This window comes from Ixodes scapularis, unplaced genomic scaffold (genome assembly GCF_016920785.2).
Source record: "Ixodes scapularis isolate PalLabHiFi unplaced genomic scaffold, ASM1692078v2 PGA_scaffold5__190_contigs__length_132052651, whole genome shotgun sequence".
NCBI classification, from domain to species: Eukaryota; Metazoa; Arthropoda; class Arachnida; order Ixodida; family Ixodidae; genus Ixodes; species Ixodes scapularis.
This window is the reverse complement of record NW_024609880.1, coordinates 73067258-73084935: the sequence shown is the minus strand read 5'-3', so window position 1 is coordinate 73084935 and position 17678 is coordinate 73067258. Positions and strand designations below refer to the sequence as shown.

Here is a 17678-nt window from a genome sequence, read left to right as displayed (position 1 = left end):
TTCAGCATTTTATAGTTTGACAGTTTAAGAAATGCAGGGCGTAGGGAATCTCAAGCATCTTTTAATTGTTCTGCAACGGCTCCATCGTTAACTGATGAGAATGCCGAAATTACGAATCGCGAAGCAGGGAAAATAAGCCTAAAGTCCCGTTCACACACCTGCGACTGCTTAGGACCACGTGCCCTAAAACTTCTTCAAATCTCTTAACGAGTAGGGAACATACTGGCACGCTTGCGCCATCCATGCGGTGACCCCGTAATCGCATTTAACTAGAGCGGAGGTTTTTGGGTATTTGCGAGGTAAAATGTACGTGCTGCCTATGAGGAATAGTCGCTTATAACATGTATAAAAAGTTTTACAGAAAAAACAAGCAAGCGATGCGCGAAAAAGAAAAAGAGAAGGGAACATACGGGAACGCCGAGTGTTCCACTGCTACCCGATAGGTGGCGCGAGTGTACTTTCTCGTCGTAAGAAATTTTAAGAGGTTTCAAGGCACACGGTTCTAAACAGTCTAAAGTGTGTGAACGATCCTTGATTAGTCACGCCACGTGTTTCTTAAACCGTCAGTAACTATAGTCGCCGATGTTTCCTGGCATCAGATCCGACGATAATCAGACGACACTTATCCTACCGACAGCTTTAGCGCCTCTCCTAGATTCTTCTGTTCGGCTGCCCCGGCGACAAGCGCTCCCCTAGCGCAACACGGAAAAAGTTTCCGGGGAGAGTGTGCACCAAGTTGCTGTTTTTTTTTGTTTTTTTTTTTAACGAACCTTTTCGCTAGACGCGTTACCGAACAAGGAAACAACAGCAAAATTCGTAAGACCGTGTCTGCATGGCAACGAGTTGCTCCATCTCGCCCTGTCTGACGACGACACGTCAGTCGAGAGAAGAACATCGAGCGAGCGAGCGGCGAAAGCGTCTCAACCTCCACGACTCGACGTCGGGGAACACTTTGCGCAAGGACCGCTGATGCAGGCGCCTTTCGCACTTGGCCGATTCCCTACAAGGCGCGCGGACGCCCGAAGCGTCGGAAAGGGAAGATGTAGCGAGAGGGGGGAGACGGATGAAAACCAGGAAATGAAAGCAAAACGCGGAGGAGCCGGGGCAGCGGCGGCGGAGGATGCTGAGAACCGTGTCCCCCCGTGTCGCGCCATCGACGGCCATCGGCTCTTCGATCAAGTCTCGCGGCGGCGAAAGAAAAATGGGCCGCTTCTTTGGGCCCGACGAGACTCGGGCCTCCCCGCGCTGTTGCGTCGCTGTCGTCGTCGTCGCCGGCGCGGACGGTTGGCGGCGGCTGCTCGATTCGGCGCTATAAATATGCGTCTCGCGGGACGAGGGACAACCCTCGGAGACTCGCCTGTCAATCAAGGCCCATCATAGCCGACTATGTTTAGGCGCCGAGAGACTCCGGGACGCTTCTTGGGCCCTGATGCGTGCTGAGAAGACCGACGATGTTGACGCGGAACACGGTCCAAGATCGTACGAGGAAAAAAAAGAGGGAGAGAAGGACTTTGGAGCGCGCCTACATTGGTGAAGACCCCGAGAGAGTGAGAGAAGAGATACGGTTGATGTAGTCACGGCTTCATTATCTTCTCGCTTCAATGGCAACAAGAAAGCTTGTCCGCCGTGCTCGAAGAGGGGAAACCCCTCCGTGTAGCTGTAAGCGCGACTTCGCAATTTTATCGCGCTTCAGCTGCAGGATCGCTCGTTCAGCGGGAACACATGCTCAGGTGAAGTGCGTGCGAAAGGCAGCTAGCTTTAGGTCTACCCACTAATAATTTCAATCGGAGGTCGACGGTTCGGCGTCCCCGCGTTTTCTCGTCTCCTCCTCGCCCTCACTTTCTCGGCGCATTTTTAGCGTACTGGACCACGTTCATTATTTGATGTATAGAATGCTAATAAACATTTTGAGTACTTTTTTTGTGGCGCTTTTTGCGCGCGTATGCTGGTCCTGCCTCCCTTTAGCAACTTCGAAATATACCTCAATAATTCTTTCCAAAGCGTATAAATTTTGTTTTATAGCCGTGCATAATTACTGTACTTTCGGTTTATCACGTTTTTTGACAAATATTTAAGTGGACTGGAAACTTAAGTAACGGGTCGCGTCACGCGTTGTTTTGTTTATTACAGCTGTAAAAAGGTTTCGTATTTGTGTTGCGTCGCCGCGACTCGTCCAAGAGAGAGACGTTGACGTGGCGGCCACGGTTGCTTGGGCACTGCACTGCTCTCCACGTGCGGAAGGGAGGCCGAGAGAAGCCCGTGAAAAGGCCCGCGGGGCACCGGATGTCGACGGCAGACGAAGCGGATGTAATGAGTCTTCGGCGACACGCTACGTCGTCAGCTGCTCAGTCCACCGGACGAGTGGGGGAGGCGGAGGAGGGAGAGGAGGGTGAAGGGTTGGCGACACCACGGCGCAGCGGTAAATTATTGATTGGCAGGACGAGGAACAAAAAATGTTCGCACAAAAAAGCGAGACGGGTTCTTCCGTTCGGAACCCGTACGTTGGTTACGACTGTCTCGTTCCAACAGCGACCGAGGAGGGGTGGGCGTGTATCGTTAAGACCGCCTGAAAGTTTCATGGCCTGGCCTAATTGTTTTTGTAAATCGACGCGCGGCGGCCGAGAGACATCGGGAACGGGGGATCGGAAGCGAGGCAAGGTGAGGGGGAGTTCTGGGTTCAGAGCGGTGTTAATTAGGCTTCGTAGTAACGGTTCTTGTAAGAGCGTAGCTTTCGCGGATGTGGCTGCTCGCCTAATGCGCGTCGTCGCCGCCGCCTGTTTCGCTCTGGGACCAACGGGAAGGGGATTTGACAACTGCAGCATTCTGTCGGATGCACGCTGCTGCGGCTGTTCGTTGCAGCGCGGCTGGCTTGCTTGCCGCTCCGTTGATCGAGTGATCGATTTTGGCTTTGTTCCGGTGGTGGGGGTTGTTCATGGGAACGCTGTCTGACCGAAAACTTTGTTGAGCTTGTGCTTGTGTATGCGTGGGTTTTACCTCGTTAATATAAACCAAATACACAAACACACACACACACGAAAAAAAAAAAAAAACCGGTTGTGCGCAAGCGTTAACGTTTCTTCTCTCGGGGTGGGTGGTGGGCTTCATTAGCCATTCGGGCGTAAAAAAATACGCCCCCCTTTTCGATCAATGAACCCCTGGTTCTATTCAAGGCACGAACGTTGGTTATAACATCTAGTCGTGCATAATAATGGCCACAGAACAGCCTGCATTTCTTATGCCGTCGTTAACTGTAGGGATGAGCGACTTCGCGGCTTATTACACTCCATTCCTGGTTTCGTGTAGTCTAGCTAAGCGGTGTCAGAATCCCCACCACGCTTTTACTTGCAATGCGTCCGTGTTCTTCAGCCGACTGCTCGTGAAAAATCACAACTGTGTGGCGGCTGGTAGTGCTACAAGCAAAATCCCCAAAAGGCGAGCCCGTTTAAAAACAAATCCCCAGCTCTGCTCAGAGACACAACACCACTGTGTTTTGTGTCCTAAAGTCTGGGTCACACTGCTTACAAGGAGTATTCACTGGGCGCCATATTTGTGGGTGCTGTTCGGAGCGCATGCTCAGAATGAGCCCACATTTATAGGCTGCTAAGACCGGCAATTTGAGGGTGCGGAATGCACGTTGCAAACGAACTGTGGAAGCTCGCCATCAGCACGCGCTCAGCAGTCGCGCACACAGCTATGGCCGCCGGTGAATACTTCCCATAGACGATTGCAAGCCTACAGGCGACTGGCCACCGCCATGTCTCTGCTCGTGCGCGAAAGCCCGTGCGATTTCAAGCTTGCCAAAGCTATCTTCACTCGCACGTTGCATGTGCTTGCACGCACGTGGCACCAGCGGGGCGTCATGCAAAAGACATTCCGCACACAGATTGAAACACGAGTCACCGCGAGATCCGTGCTCCGAATGCTGCATGGCAATGAGTTCAAGGAGAACCTTGGTATGCGGCATTCGAACCACAGATATTTCGGTGACTCGCGTTACCAGACTGTCTTTTGCACAATGTATGAGGAGTGTGACCCCGGCTTAAAGCTGCGGTTACGTACTGCTTCCACGTGGCACAAAAGACGTGGTTTTCGCTGCACGCATGATTCCGGGATTATGTGCGGACTTGCCTCAGGCATGTTCCGACATGTTTGCTTCATACATATGTGTGCTTCGACTGCTGACAGTTTTTGTAGGATTAATGTGACGGGACCTTCATACGAGGAAAAAAAAAACACGTCTTGGACAGTGTGTGAAGATTGTCTATAGGAGGTATTCACTGGACGCCATATTTGAGGGCGATGTTTAGAGCGCATGCTCAGAACGAGCTGCCATTAATAGCCTGCTAAGACCGGCAACCTTGATGGTGCTAAATGCACGCTCCAAAAGGACTGCGGAAGCTCGCCGTCAGCACGCGCTCTGCAGCAGCGCACACGGATATGGCCGCCAGTGATTACTCCCTATTGTATGATGTATTAGTGGCTGCGACCTCGGCTTAGCACAAAACGACGCTATCGACGACTCGGAGTCTTCGCCCCGCGGTTTCGTGCAACTCTTGCTTTAACCCCTATTGTGGCTTTGGCAAACGCAATGATGGACGGTTGTTTTAACGAGCGCAAAAATAGAGGGGACCTGAAGTTGTAAGTTGAGACTGCGTGGGGTCGGTCCGCCCTTGTATGGCGGCATGAGCTCATGCTGGAGATGAGAAATGTACTTTCTGCAGTACAGCTGCAGGCCTGAAGTTGTTTTTGTTTTTAACATGCATGACGCAGTAGAGGTAGAGGACTTCACAGCGGTACGAAAGAAGTCCCTTAGCGTTTCTCTCGATATCCTGGTCCTCTATAAAGCTTCTCTCTTGGCATAAAACATTCGTTTGAAACATAATGATGAAAAATCTGGTTTTTCGATCGTTCTTGCAATCGTGAAATAAGCTCATTAAACAAAGAAATTGCAGTTAATTTGTTATCTTTCGGAACTATAGAGGCTATTCTTCAGAGCGTTTCAGACATCGGGTTTCTATTTAAAAAGAAGCCTACTTCGTAATGAACTTGTTTACCCAAACGGAGGCATGTATGTATGTATATATCTATGAAAGGATGATAGTGGTTATACCCTTTGCATCGGGAGTTAGCTTGCGCCATTTAGCCTAGCAACATTACACTGGCCACCATGCCCTCTAGTGTTGCCAAACAGAACATTTTTTACACAGCATCAGTTTCCTTCATTACTCCCACCCAGAGTGATGCGTTGGTCGATATCAATCGTCGACGGAGTTCTCTAGCTGCGGCTGTCTGCTGCCGCATTGACTCTGTTCTCACTACTTACGGTTCCCGATCCTTTGATTCATTCGCGCTGTTTGCACACGGCACGGCAGGAGACTGCTAAGTATATTGGCTCGCGACGCGGTTCCTGTTTCAACGGACGCAAACTTCTCTCGAAACGGCGAAAAACGAAAGAAAAAAGAATCAGGGGTGAAAAAATTTGCGAAGACGGAGCGCGTCTTCAATTTCAGATTGGCTTTTTTGTTTCTTCTTTATTGAATTTTTTACCCCAGGGGGAGCTAATTGCTTCTTCTATCCGAGTGAATGAGAAGATCGCGTCCGTCGAATTTCTTTTCTGTTCTCATATATCGCGATTGCGAGGAAAAACGTCACCCTCTCAAAAAAACGAAAAAAAAAAAAAAACAGGTAGAAACGCACAAAAACTTTGCTGCGCTTTCTTTGACGCAAGAAGACGGGGGCAATTGCGAGGGAGAACTTTAATCTCAGCGACGTTTTGCGCGTCGACTGCAAAATATAAAACCCCGAATTTCGCTGCGAAATCACTATGATTGCACTAATAATAATAGTCCCCCCCCCCCCCCCCCCCCCAAGAAAAAAAAAAGAAAAAAAAAAAAGAAATCCAGTTTTAAAAGCGAGAAGAACGAGAAAAATTATAAAGTAATTCAAAAATCTGAGAGGGTACCGAGCCCCGCTTTAACGTCGGACGCCATAAAAGCATCGCTTTTGCGCTCTCTGTTCCATCATTATTTTTTTTTTATATCATTATTTGTATTTTATTTTCACCTTTTCCACGCCCGTGCTCGTGCGTTCTTTCCCAAGAGAGGGTTAAAAAGCGCGTTGAGTGAAATTCCGACTTTATTGCTAGCGCACGCCCGTTTTGATTGCGTACGGCGAAATGCCCCCCCGGGACGCGAGACGCACGGGCAGGGGCCACGGGGTGCCTTGAGCTTGTGGTCGCGCCGCGCTTTTACATTGCCTCCCGCCTGCACTTGATACGCGCTCTGCCTCGTGCAGCAAGCGTGTAACACTTCCGGGTCTTAAGAGCGGTCTCTACTGGGAGTTGTATTCTTTTGAATTTATATTGGTTTCATTGATTGGTGGGGTGATTTAAGTTTAGGGGCTCACTATGGTTTAACTTTGCTCGGATGATCCCTGTTTGTTTTGCGCTGCAGGAGCGCATGATCATATAGGGACCTTAAGTATATGTTTTATTACGCAGCGGCACTGCGAATAATCTTTTTTTTTTTTTTACGTATGTTTAGGTCTTAAGTTGATTATTAATTGAAATATGCCGTTAAACGTTGGACGTAATGTTTTTCTCTTATAGCCAATTTTTATATTTATATTGTCGGCTTCGTTCGGTCAAGATGGAATGAGTAACCATACTCTCGCCTGCATACTGCAAATATACGCATTGAATGATACGACAAATTCACAGACACGCGAACGCACAGACAGCTGGCAAACCACGGACCAACAGGCAGCCAGCCAGACATAAAAGGGTGAAGTCTTCGACTTTCAAATCATAGTTTCCAGGGCGGGCCAGAACCTGCCAACGACATGTTCACCGGCGCAAGGTCTTTATACGAAGGCTTGTTTTGAGCGCTCCTGCGCTGCGTTGTCAACGCAAAACACGGGTCGCTTTTCAACTCTTCCCAGGAAATCTCTGGCAGTCGTCCGAGAAATGTGTGCTGTTGTGTATGTATACTACCCGTTGATTCGACGCAACTGAAAATACTTTCTCCTGTGAGTAACGGCCCGAAAATGTGAAAGATGGCAGGATATTATCCACCCGGCCTTTCATATGCAACGTCTTTCCGAAACACTGCTGGCGCACGTATCCTAGTCCCTCATATATATATATATATATATATATATATATTTATTGTGGCGACCGGAAGGAGTGCTCGGAGCTCCGACTTATCTTGCGAAGTGGGCTTTCTACTTTCAGAGGTTTTCACTTTTTAGGTTCGGTGCTTGTACAAACATAAAATTGCGAATTATCGGTGCTCCATATTCCGTTTCACAATAGGGGGAAGCTGAAAAGGGAATTCAATTCGAACAAACATTAAGCGTTGTAATATAGACAGCTTAAAGATTATCTGTCTGAAGGTTTCTTTTAATCTTATTAGTAGAAGCCTCATAATAGCCAATTCAAATGTCGACGTAGACCCGCCCCTTCCGGCGCGCCGAGGATAGGAAAGCGCGAGAGCGGAAATAAAAACCTGCGAAAGTGACGTCATGAGCGGGGTCACATGACCCTCGCTCGCCACTAAGCTGGCTCGAGGATGCCGTCAATGACGTCACGACGCCCTGGACAACAGCCTGCATCGCCGCATATGTCCGGCGCCAATCGCTGCCCGTATTTTTCAAAAAATGAATGCGGCCTACGTTTCCCTCTGCCCCGAAATAAGTGCGATAACTGAATTCGCGGGACAAAAAAATTTAGAAGTCCGCTCCTAACTCGGGTTTCTTGAAATGTTCTTCGATTTCCCTCGAAGTCTGACCGCGGCTGGCGCTACGTTCTGATGGCAGCCAATCAAGCAGTGCCAAAAGTGCAACGTCATGTCGCTCGTTCGTTGTCTGTCTCTGTGCGTTAACGGTCATCGACCCAAGAAATCGCACGGAAAAAGAAAAGCGTAGGTTCACGATGCATTCGCTGTGCGCGATTGATTTAGCCGGTTCTAGAAAACGTTCCTCCGCCCGTTCGTGCATTTTCCGCTAAATTTAGCGGGGAAGGTGGCGTCACGTGACCTTGTACACCTTGAGGGACATCGGCGGCACGTGGGCGATACGTCAACTCAGTGTCCCCGCTAAATTTAGCGGGGAAATTCGCGTTTGTAGCGAAAACATCAATGCAGTTTCCCCGCTAGGTTTAGCGATTACGCTAGGTTTAGCGGAATATTGACGTCTCGTGACCTATGGACCGATTCTGTCAGTCGCCAAATTTAGCGGGAAAATTCACGTTAAAATCGGAGGAAAAAAAAGTATATCATACGTTATACTTTATTATTATTTTTTTTTTTGTTTCCATTGATTTCTGATAAAGGTATGCAGCGTCCTTCAATGGCCATTTTGTGTTTAGTACATACGTTCGACGGAAAGCCTAATTATAGCGCGACGGCTTGCGTCTCGGAGCGTCGGACGTTGGAGGTTGAACGAACGTCTAAATCTGAGCGGCCAGACTGGAACCTCCGACTTTCTATGTATAGAGGGATGGGCACACAACTGCGGCACGTCCCGATTGGCAGACTTCGATCGGCTGTCTTCTCCGAGTCGATGGCGGGCCACCCGATTCCGTTTTACGTTCGATTTAATCGTTCTCACCATGTTCTCTTTAAACATGCAGATTGCCTATTTCGACAGAATCGATTTGTGTGCTTTCCTCTACGCAGGGACGATCTGTAAGGAGATAGACTAACGAAGATAAACCGCGTGATTAGAACATTCAACTGAATTCAATTTGTGTTTTGGGGTTCAAAGTTTGCTACGCGGGATATTTTTTTTGTGCAGTTTTATGGAAACGTCAGAACCACTAATACATTCATTTATTTATTCATCATTTATGAATTCGTTAGTGCGCTCCCGTCATATCTAACTCGTAGAGTCTCCGTGTGGGCTGGGAAATATTAGTCAATTTATATCAGGTAAAGATTAGAGCGTGGCTGAAATATTATTATCATTAAATGCAGATTTTGTTTTACGCACCGCCATGTATGTATTAAGTATCTAAATTCTGACTTACTTTTTATATAAATTCTCATCCAAAACACCAGTGTTCAGTAGTTTGCTTAATATATACCAGCCGTGACCTTGCGTTTTGCCATCTATACGGTTGCGGTGCAGGAAACCTGCGCTGCAGACGTCTTTTACCTTTTCAACAGCTTCCTTAAAATATTTGCCTGGCTGCGTTTGGTTCGTCACCATCAGAGCTTAGCGAGGTCCCAGAATTGTTTTCAGGAAGGAGTTTACTAGTGCTTGGACTTCGGAGCTGGTGCTGCCTCCACGCGTAGCAGAAACGATTCTTTCGGGGTCAAACTCAGTGGCGTAGCCGGGAATGTTATTTGGGGAGGGGGGGGGGGGAGGGGGGGGGGGTCAAAATGCATGTGCATAATGCATGTGCATATGCCTCAAGCAGGCTTGCTTCATACACATATTTCGAACATGTTACAGGCTGTATTTCTATAATCATTGGGGCATGACCATCACACATGGAAGAAACACGCCTCTGTACGCCGACTGTCTTTTGTATTATGCGTTAGCGGAGGAACCGCGGCTTAAAGGACGCGTTCGGTGAAAAACGGTCCTACCGTCCATCATTCTGACGATTCGCCGATTTCTCGTTGCAGATGGCGTCGCCGATTCCGTCCGGATGATCGGGTTATCTTGGTGACGGCGCGTACATCTCCGCCGGCCCACGGTGTCTTGGTCGTCGGCCGAGGAACGCCGCTCCCCACCACCATCAGCATCGCCGGATCGTCGGTCGTCACTTCTTGCGGGTGAGCGTCGTTTGGAGAGAAGATCGGTTCACGCAGCGCCGATCGCTCGCGTTGCGTTAAGCCACGGGAGCTTGCGTCTGCTAACGCCGAAATCGCCGGGACATCCGTGCTTCGTACGAAGCGTGGCAACCAGTAGCCTCGCTCGCGAAATTTGAAGTATGGGGATGCTCCGGGGTGACTCAAGTTACAACGTAATGTAAGGAAACTAGGGTGCGCGAATATTGAAAGTTCCGAATACGAATCGAATACGAATAAGACAAAAAACGGGCTTCGAATATGGAATATGTGTCTTGTAATAAAAAATTGCAAAACAAGAGGTAAAAGCAGGTTTTAGTGCCTTTTTTAAATAAATGAATGCAACTGCATTTTACTGGGCTGCAGCAGACTAAAGACACTTCTAGTAATGCAATGCACTAATCACAAATTATCCTGTAGGAAAATTAACTGCTCGATGTGTTCAGAAAGTTAGCGCTCCCTACGCGCCGTGACAACATTTCCGCCAGTAGAAAGACCCTTTCACTCGGGAAACCTGCGAAATTTCACTGAAGTTTGAAGAAGTTCGACTTATGGACAGTGTTGCCCGGCTGCTACACGTAGATTTCGAATTTCGGGAAACAAATAATTGAGAAGGTAGTTTATTTTATAGTTACAAAATGATTATCAATATGTTTACGCCGTATAAAAGCGAAAATGTGCGCTTTTAACGCCTTCATTCGTTATTAATGTGAACCAGTGATGCCAATAAACCCAAAAAATATTGCACTTTTCCTCCGCGAGGTCGAGTCAACTAGATTTTTTTTTTTTTTTTTTAATTTTTGCGCATGTTCACAAAAGCCGAGCTTCAGTCGACCGTTTGTCGAACATCACCGTAAAGTTCGAAAAAGTCGAACGTGGTCGAACTCGACCCTAGTTTTCACTGCGCGGACTGCACGGGGGTGGCAGGAGTTGTCGATGGCGATGCAATGTTCTAATAGCACCTAGCTTTATTTTTTTTTTAATTTTCAAACATTTATATTAGATAACACATTGGAGATTTATTTTGTATCTATATTTCACTCTCGAAGTTTATTTTGTTGTATCAATTTATAGAACGCGCAATCACATCACATATTGCTATACAAGCGCGACACAACAAAGGGCTCGGTGAAAAAGAAACCGAAACTGATCCTGTCTTGCTGCCGTTGGAGAGATAGAAACAGAGCAGACCGATAACACACAGATCATACGCTTTTCTCAGTGAATAATCATATTCATAGGGGAATGCGTGGCAGGCAGATTATTGTTACTTGCTCGAATATTCGCAGTTTGTGCGAATATTCGCCTTCTTTGCCGAATATTCGGCTTTGGCCGAATATTCGGGTACTTCCGAATTTGCAATTTTCGAATCGAATATGTTTCGAATAAGGAAAATATGTTTCGATTCGTATTCGAATATTCGCACACACCCCAAGAATACGTAAGCAAACGCTCCTGCCTGAATGGGCCTCTGGCGAGGAACTGATTTTATCGGCGTAATAACTATCCGCGCCCATATTTCGAACCACTCGGGGTCCCTCACTCGTGCTTTGATGGTGCATACGAGCGGCTCCTATGGTGTGTTGCACACCTTGGTAGAAGAACGAGAGTTTATCCACTCATGAAAACGATCCTCTCTGGAAAAAACGCGAGAAGGCCTTAATGACAGATTAAGCATATTGGAACGCCCGAGAACCCGAGTCTCTTTTTGTTTTTACTTTATTTTCTAAGAATTGTTTGTTGAAACCCTGCAACTTCTCTTTTTTTTTTGGGGGGGGGGGGGGGGGGGGGAATTTAAAATGAATAGGTTGCCCTGCCACGGCTTCACTCACTGCTCCTATTTTTGTATGTTTTCTTTTATGTACTAAATGTAGGAGTCCCTTTTCTAAACCTTTGAAATGCCACGTGCCCTTTTCTTTGCATATTATTGAGAGAAAAAAAAAAAAACTTGCAACCTATTAATTGCCTACCGTTGGGGTATTTGAAAGAATGCGTATTCTAGCTGTGAAATGAATAGGGGGGCTAGTTGGTACATGTTTAACTTTTAGAGCCCCTAGAAAACAAGCACTTGAGGACGACGATACAGGACCAAGCACTAACTTACAACTGAGCGTTTATTGAAACACACTTACTATTTGTACACAAATTCAGGCTCCCGACACAAAAAGCCAAACTCTTTCTCAGTTAAGCGCACTGACGGTGCACCTACGCAGCTATCCTCGCCCTTTACTTTAATGCAGTAGGCCTCAAAAAATTCTTTCTCAGTTTTGTTGTTTTAGCTTTTCAACTATATTTGTTTCGTCAAGATTAGGCGCACACGAACGGCCATTATAGTGAATCGCTAGATTAGCCGATGGGGAACTTCCAACAGATAGGGCATGCTCGCGCGCCCGGTCGTTAATGCACCTGGTCGTTTTCCCTATATACAACTTTCCGCAAGTCATAGGTATTTCGAAGACAGCTAACGCTGCTCATTCAATGTACTGCGCAATGTGTTTGTTGGCGCAGGTCTCAGTTGCTTTTTTTTTCTTTTTCATTGTTAATTCTTGGGCTCAGACTGTACAATTTATATGGCGCAGAGAACTCCACGGGCACCTCAGGGTTTGCGGCGAATCTTTTTAGGCTTGGGGACAGCCCGTGGACATAGGTGAAAACCACCGGTCTTGTCTTTTTTTCTCTGGTCGGCCGGTTCACCCCCCTCCCCCCGTTTCTTTTTTCAACCTTTGAAACCAGGGTTTCTGCAACATGTTTCAAAAAACGCGTTGGATAGACCGCCGTTTTAAGGCGTCACACCTGACCAAGAAAGCTTTCGCCTATGTTATGCATCCATCCCTTGTCTAGGGAGGCTCTCGAGTATTAGTATGCATCAGGGATGGGCAGTATTTCAAATACAAGTAGTTGAAATACGTATTTCAAATACTTTGTGTATTTTGCATTTGTATTTAATTACAAATTGGGTAATGTATTTGACGTGAGTATTTAAATACTAAAACGTGGGTATTTCAAATACAATTGTAATTAAATACAAATTTGTGGTTGAAAATACATCCCTCAGATATTATTTTCACTGTCCAGAGCAGTAAGAAACTACATTCTGCACCGAAAGCAGTGTCTCTTAATCAAGCACAAGCGTTTAGTGACTGTGATTACGGTGCAAGTCCAGGGCAAGAATAGTGACAAAATCGACGTTCACAGGCAGACTGGCTAAATAAGTGCCTGTGACAACTTGTGATGCTTTCCAGCCTGATTTCCATCCATATTTTTGCCTCGAACATTCTAAATGCGCGGGTCGTCCAGATTTTCGTAACTGGTGCGAGTTGCAACTATAAAAAATTCTCTAGCTAGTGCTGCGCGTCTTGGCCGTCTCGGTTCTTTGTTGGTCTATACCAAAATGTAATCGACAAAAAAAGCTGCTGCTTTTTTGTCCTATTATGTCCAAGCTGATTACATTTTTTTGTGATTATATTTCTATTACTTTACTAGAGCCTCGTGCACTAACTCCCGAGTGTGCGATGCAAAATTAAAACGAGATACCCAAAAACCCGTTGCAGGTGCCCTGAGGTCGCTGACGCAAATTTTGAGGAATGTATTTGGAAAAGTATTCGGAGGAGACCAAATACATTTGGTTGTATTTGTGCCTTGTACTTAAATGCTTTTCTGGAAATGTAAATAAATTTGTAATTAAATACATTTTTGACGAAGTATTTTGTATTTCTATTTCGATACATATTTGCATGTATTTTGCCCATCCCTGGTATGCATCATTCTGGCGTCCATCATATTTGGGAAGAAGAAACTTGAAGAAGCGCGTTATAGTGTGCAACTTTTCGTGTAAAATATCGACGAGGAAGCGTCGGTGGTCAGTTCAAAAACACGCCTGACGAATGGATTATTAATGTCTTATGCGTTCCAGTCGGTATCCATCTTCCCACACTTCGACCACCAGGCAGTGGCATACGTTTTTGCCGCACATTTTGGATAGGTTCCAGTCACCATTTACTTCTTCACCCCTTATCCGCTGGTCGGTGTCGCCTGCCAGAGAGCTGGGAATCTTTCTTTCTCCATTTTCACCATTTCTAAAACAAACAACAACAACAACAAAAAAGAGCGAAAAAAAAAAAAAAAGATGCTTTTGTCTGTATGGCTACTTCTAAGGTCTAAACCGGTCCGATGCCATCCTGCCGGATTGTTTCTCCTTCCTGTCCCGGGTCCCTTCCGGGCTCATGCTCGGAGGAGAGAGTCCGTCTTCGTGTTTCCCTCGACCTCTCCGGATCCAAACCGCCGGGCGGCCGGAACCCCGGACCCGCCTCGACTTAGCGCACGGATAACAGCCGCCGGCGTGCAGCACCATGCTGACGGTCCTCTTCGAGTCCGTGGGGATTTCCGCCGAAAGCTTCTGCTGCTGCTGCTACAGCCGCTGCATGCGCTTCGCTTCCAATACACCAGCGCTGCCGCTGCCCGCGCGCTCGGGCCTGGGATTAGGAGGGACCGATTTCCATGTAGATTGGTTCCGCCGCGTTGGCTGCGCGTTCTCGGTTTTGGCTCCCCGGTTGCACAGAGTTATCCCTCCGTTCGCTCGACGGGAGCCATCCCGCCGTCCTTGTCTCTGGGCGGTGTGCCGTTCACCACGTGAGCTGACAGTGCGGTGCACCCTCCGTGCTCGTTGGCTTAGACTCCTTTCATCTTATGATGGACCGCAGCGAAGGCTATATCCAATGCCGCGTTAGCGTCACGGGACCTTCGGGATGGGCATAGCGATGCTCGGGGCGTTTAGTCACGTGCCGCGTTCACTGCGCTGCATTGGCTGGGGTGGCTCGCCAAGTCCGTCGCTGCGGTTCTGTCACGTGATCACGCTCCCGCCTCATACCCATGCGCAGAGAGCAGATTCGGGCGATGAGAATCATGAGATGCCGACGGTTCATTGGTCCGGCGGGCGCGTAACTGCTACCGCACTGTCAGCTTTTGGGGGGATCCCGGAGCAGCTCCTTTCCGCGTCTCGAGCAGTGGGGAGGCAGAGACGGATCGATCGATGAAACCTATCTTTGTCCCGCGTTGACCTTTTCTTGGGGAGGGATTCTAGAAGGGTCGCCCCCCTTTCCCCTTTCTAATCGGCCTAAGCCCGGTGCCTATCATCCGGCGGTGCTGCGCCGTCTAATTCCGCCCGCGTTTATTGAGACTCTGTTTCGGGCCGGGGGGGAAGGGGGCTTCTTTGGTTCGTGGTCGGACGACTGGCAATTATATCCGCCGAGAAGATTGTTTATGGACATGTTGCGCCCCCTCCGCCTCCACAGGGATCTGTTTGTTGGTGGAGGTCGCGAGAGACGGGAGTGTCCCTTGGATGCCGAGAAGGGCGGTTTCTGCGTTGCTGGGGTCCGTCCACGTTGTTTCAGTTAGTACACGTTTTGCTGGAGTCGGCTTCACGAGTCTCACACTCTGTGCCCCCCAACGTTACTTTTAGATAAGGCGAGAACATGTTCTTGGTAAGCGTAAGTTTATAACGCCCCAGTTCCGGGTCCAGACGGCACAGGAACGTGTTGATCTAGAGTCCTAGGTGAACCAGAGTTGGGAGTCTGGGAAAAAGTACATGGCGCGGGGCTTTTGTGGCACACAATTTAAACAATATATATAATCAATTATACAATATTTTCAAGTTTTCTTCTTTTTTTTTTTTTAAGGCAAGTTCAAATAGCAGAGAAAAGCAGTGTCAGAAAATACAAGCACCATAGATATAGGCAGTTACGAAACGAGGTAGTACTTGCAACGTCGACGATAGGATTGGAAGGTCGCCTCCTTTTTTATATTTTTCCCCTTCTTAATTGAGAGAACAAAAGACGAAGACATTAATGTAGTATCAATTAAGAAGGGGTAAAAACGCGGACAGGCTGCTGAATTACTTCCGCATCCCCCCAATGAAAAAACAAAAAACAAAAAAAAACAATATATATATATAGTAGTACCGCTTAGACACTTAAGACTTCTGCTGTTAATCTGAAAATAAGATTATAAAAAAGTATTTAAAAAAATCAATTTTTGGTATCCCTACAGTGGGATGCAACACATTTTAAAATGATGCCATCGTAGCTCGGTTCCACGTGTCGAGTCCCTGGTGTATTATAAAAAGTACGTAACATTTTTGGTGAATACCCTCTACTCGTTTTGCCTTCTTAACATCCTCAATGATAAAAAAAAAAAAACAAAAAAAAAACAGATATTGAAAGAGAAAGTGCATTGAAGAAGAACAGAGTTCGGTGTATAAACTCATAGCAACGGAAAAATTATACGCGCATATTCATAATAATACCAAATAAAAAATAAATAAAAAAAAAACGAAATCAGAGCATGTTTAAGAAACCCAACAGTCGTTCGTCGCCTATCTTTTACGGAAATGCGCCACGCTTTTGGTGTGTGCGCGTGAGTAGTAGGCGTTGTGGGTTTTCCTCGAGACTTCTTTGAGTATAACCGTTTTCGAAGTAAAAGAAAGAAATCCCTTTGCATCACGCAACGAAACGCGAGAGGGCCTCGGCATCCGCAGCCGACTCTCCCCTGCATCTCGCGCGGAATTGCGCTCGAAGTCGATCTAATCTTTCTTTAGGCCGGGGAGTTCGTTTTGCGCGTATAAAAAGGCGGGCAGCGTCGAGCGCCCGCCGCTTGAACTGCGAAGCCATAACGGCGTGGACTTTATGGACTTTGGAAGCCATCGACGCGCGCATGCGGTCCTGCAGGAGGAAACCATTTTGATACGGCTCCAGGTATAACCTATAGGTGTAACGCCTAGATCCTGCTACGTCGTTTCTTTATACCGTTAATGTTACTTCTGTGGGCGTTTGCTGAGCTTGAGGCGCTCCCTAACTTGGTGCTCGCGGAGTTCACGACGGCTCTGGGACCTCTGTTTTGTAACGTCAGCGTGCCGTGCGTGCGTTCGGGAGTTTGGAGAATTCTCAAATGTTTGGTTGTTGTTTTCCCGCCATACTATTTGGGTCGTTTTATCGCTGCTTACGATTTTATCAAGAAATCGATGATCACTTTTACGTACTTAGTTCTTGTCGGGCACTGACTTTTTCTCGCATGTTTAATTTCTGACTTGTTTTCGTGTGTCTTGTGGAAGGGCAAGATTGACAATGTTGAGGACGTTGGACAGAATCTCGTTGTTGACTCCTCCGTAGACTTCTTTGCTGTAGAGCCTGACTTCAGCTCCTGATAAGATTTAGTTTTGAAGATTTCGTTCTTTCCTTTTTCTCTTTCTTTTTGTTTGCCAGCAGTTTCGCTTTCTTGAGGCTTGCTTTCTTACAGATTGGGGTCTGCCGTTTCTGTATTTTCTTATAGTTTTGTTTATTATATTATGTTGCGGCATGCAATCTGAGAACAATCGGAGTGTCACATTCTGTTTTGCGCTAATGACTGTCAAGATATATGTGTATAAAAATGTGTAGTAGTTGTTACTTTGTGGAAAAGACGATTAAGTACAGTCACTCAATCACTGACAGGCCTTACACGCAAGCATCACACACGCACTCTTACAGTGTGTGACATAACACGAACAAGCGATTACCGATTCTTTGCTGTTCCTCTTTCCAAACTGAAATGAAAGGCCGTCACGACAACCGGTAGTGTATTTGAATGTGGTCGTCCTAAACACCAACGTAGACCGTGCAATTTTTTGTTCATCAATACCATGAATGCACACTATCCAAAAGAGTGCCGATGCCGTGTTCACGCTAATTGCGTCGCGCAGTGTAGTTGCACTTAGACTTTAAAAAAAGAAGAATAGACGCAGCGCGCGCACGCATTGCGCAGACACATGTACACGCAAGCACACGCAGCTTCCTGTACGGACGCATACACATGCGTGCACATCACTAGCAGAGCCGCGTATCGCTACAACGG

At 47.1% G+C, this 17678-nt stretch overlaps 1 protein-coding gene across 1 annotated transcript in view; it reads left to right on the top strand.

Moving 5' to 3' along the window:
* The window catches only part of LOC8040786, a 741318-nt gene that overhangs the window by 367664 nt on the left and 355976 nt on the right, over positions 1 to 17678 (top strand). The window contains exon 4 of the mRNA XM_042294075.1: positions 9630 to 9779. The gene's annotated coding sequence lies outside the window, so the exon portion shown is untranslated. The remainder of the gene's footprint in view (positions 1 to 9629; positions 9780 to 17678) is intronic.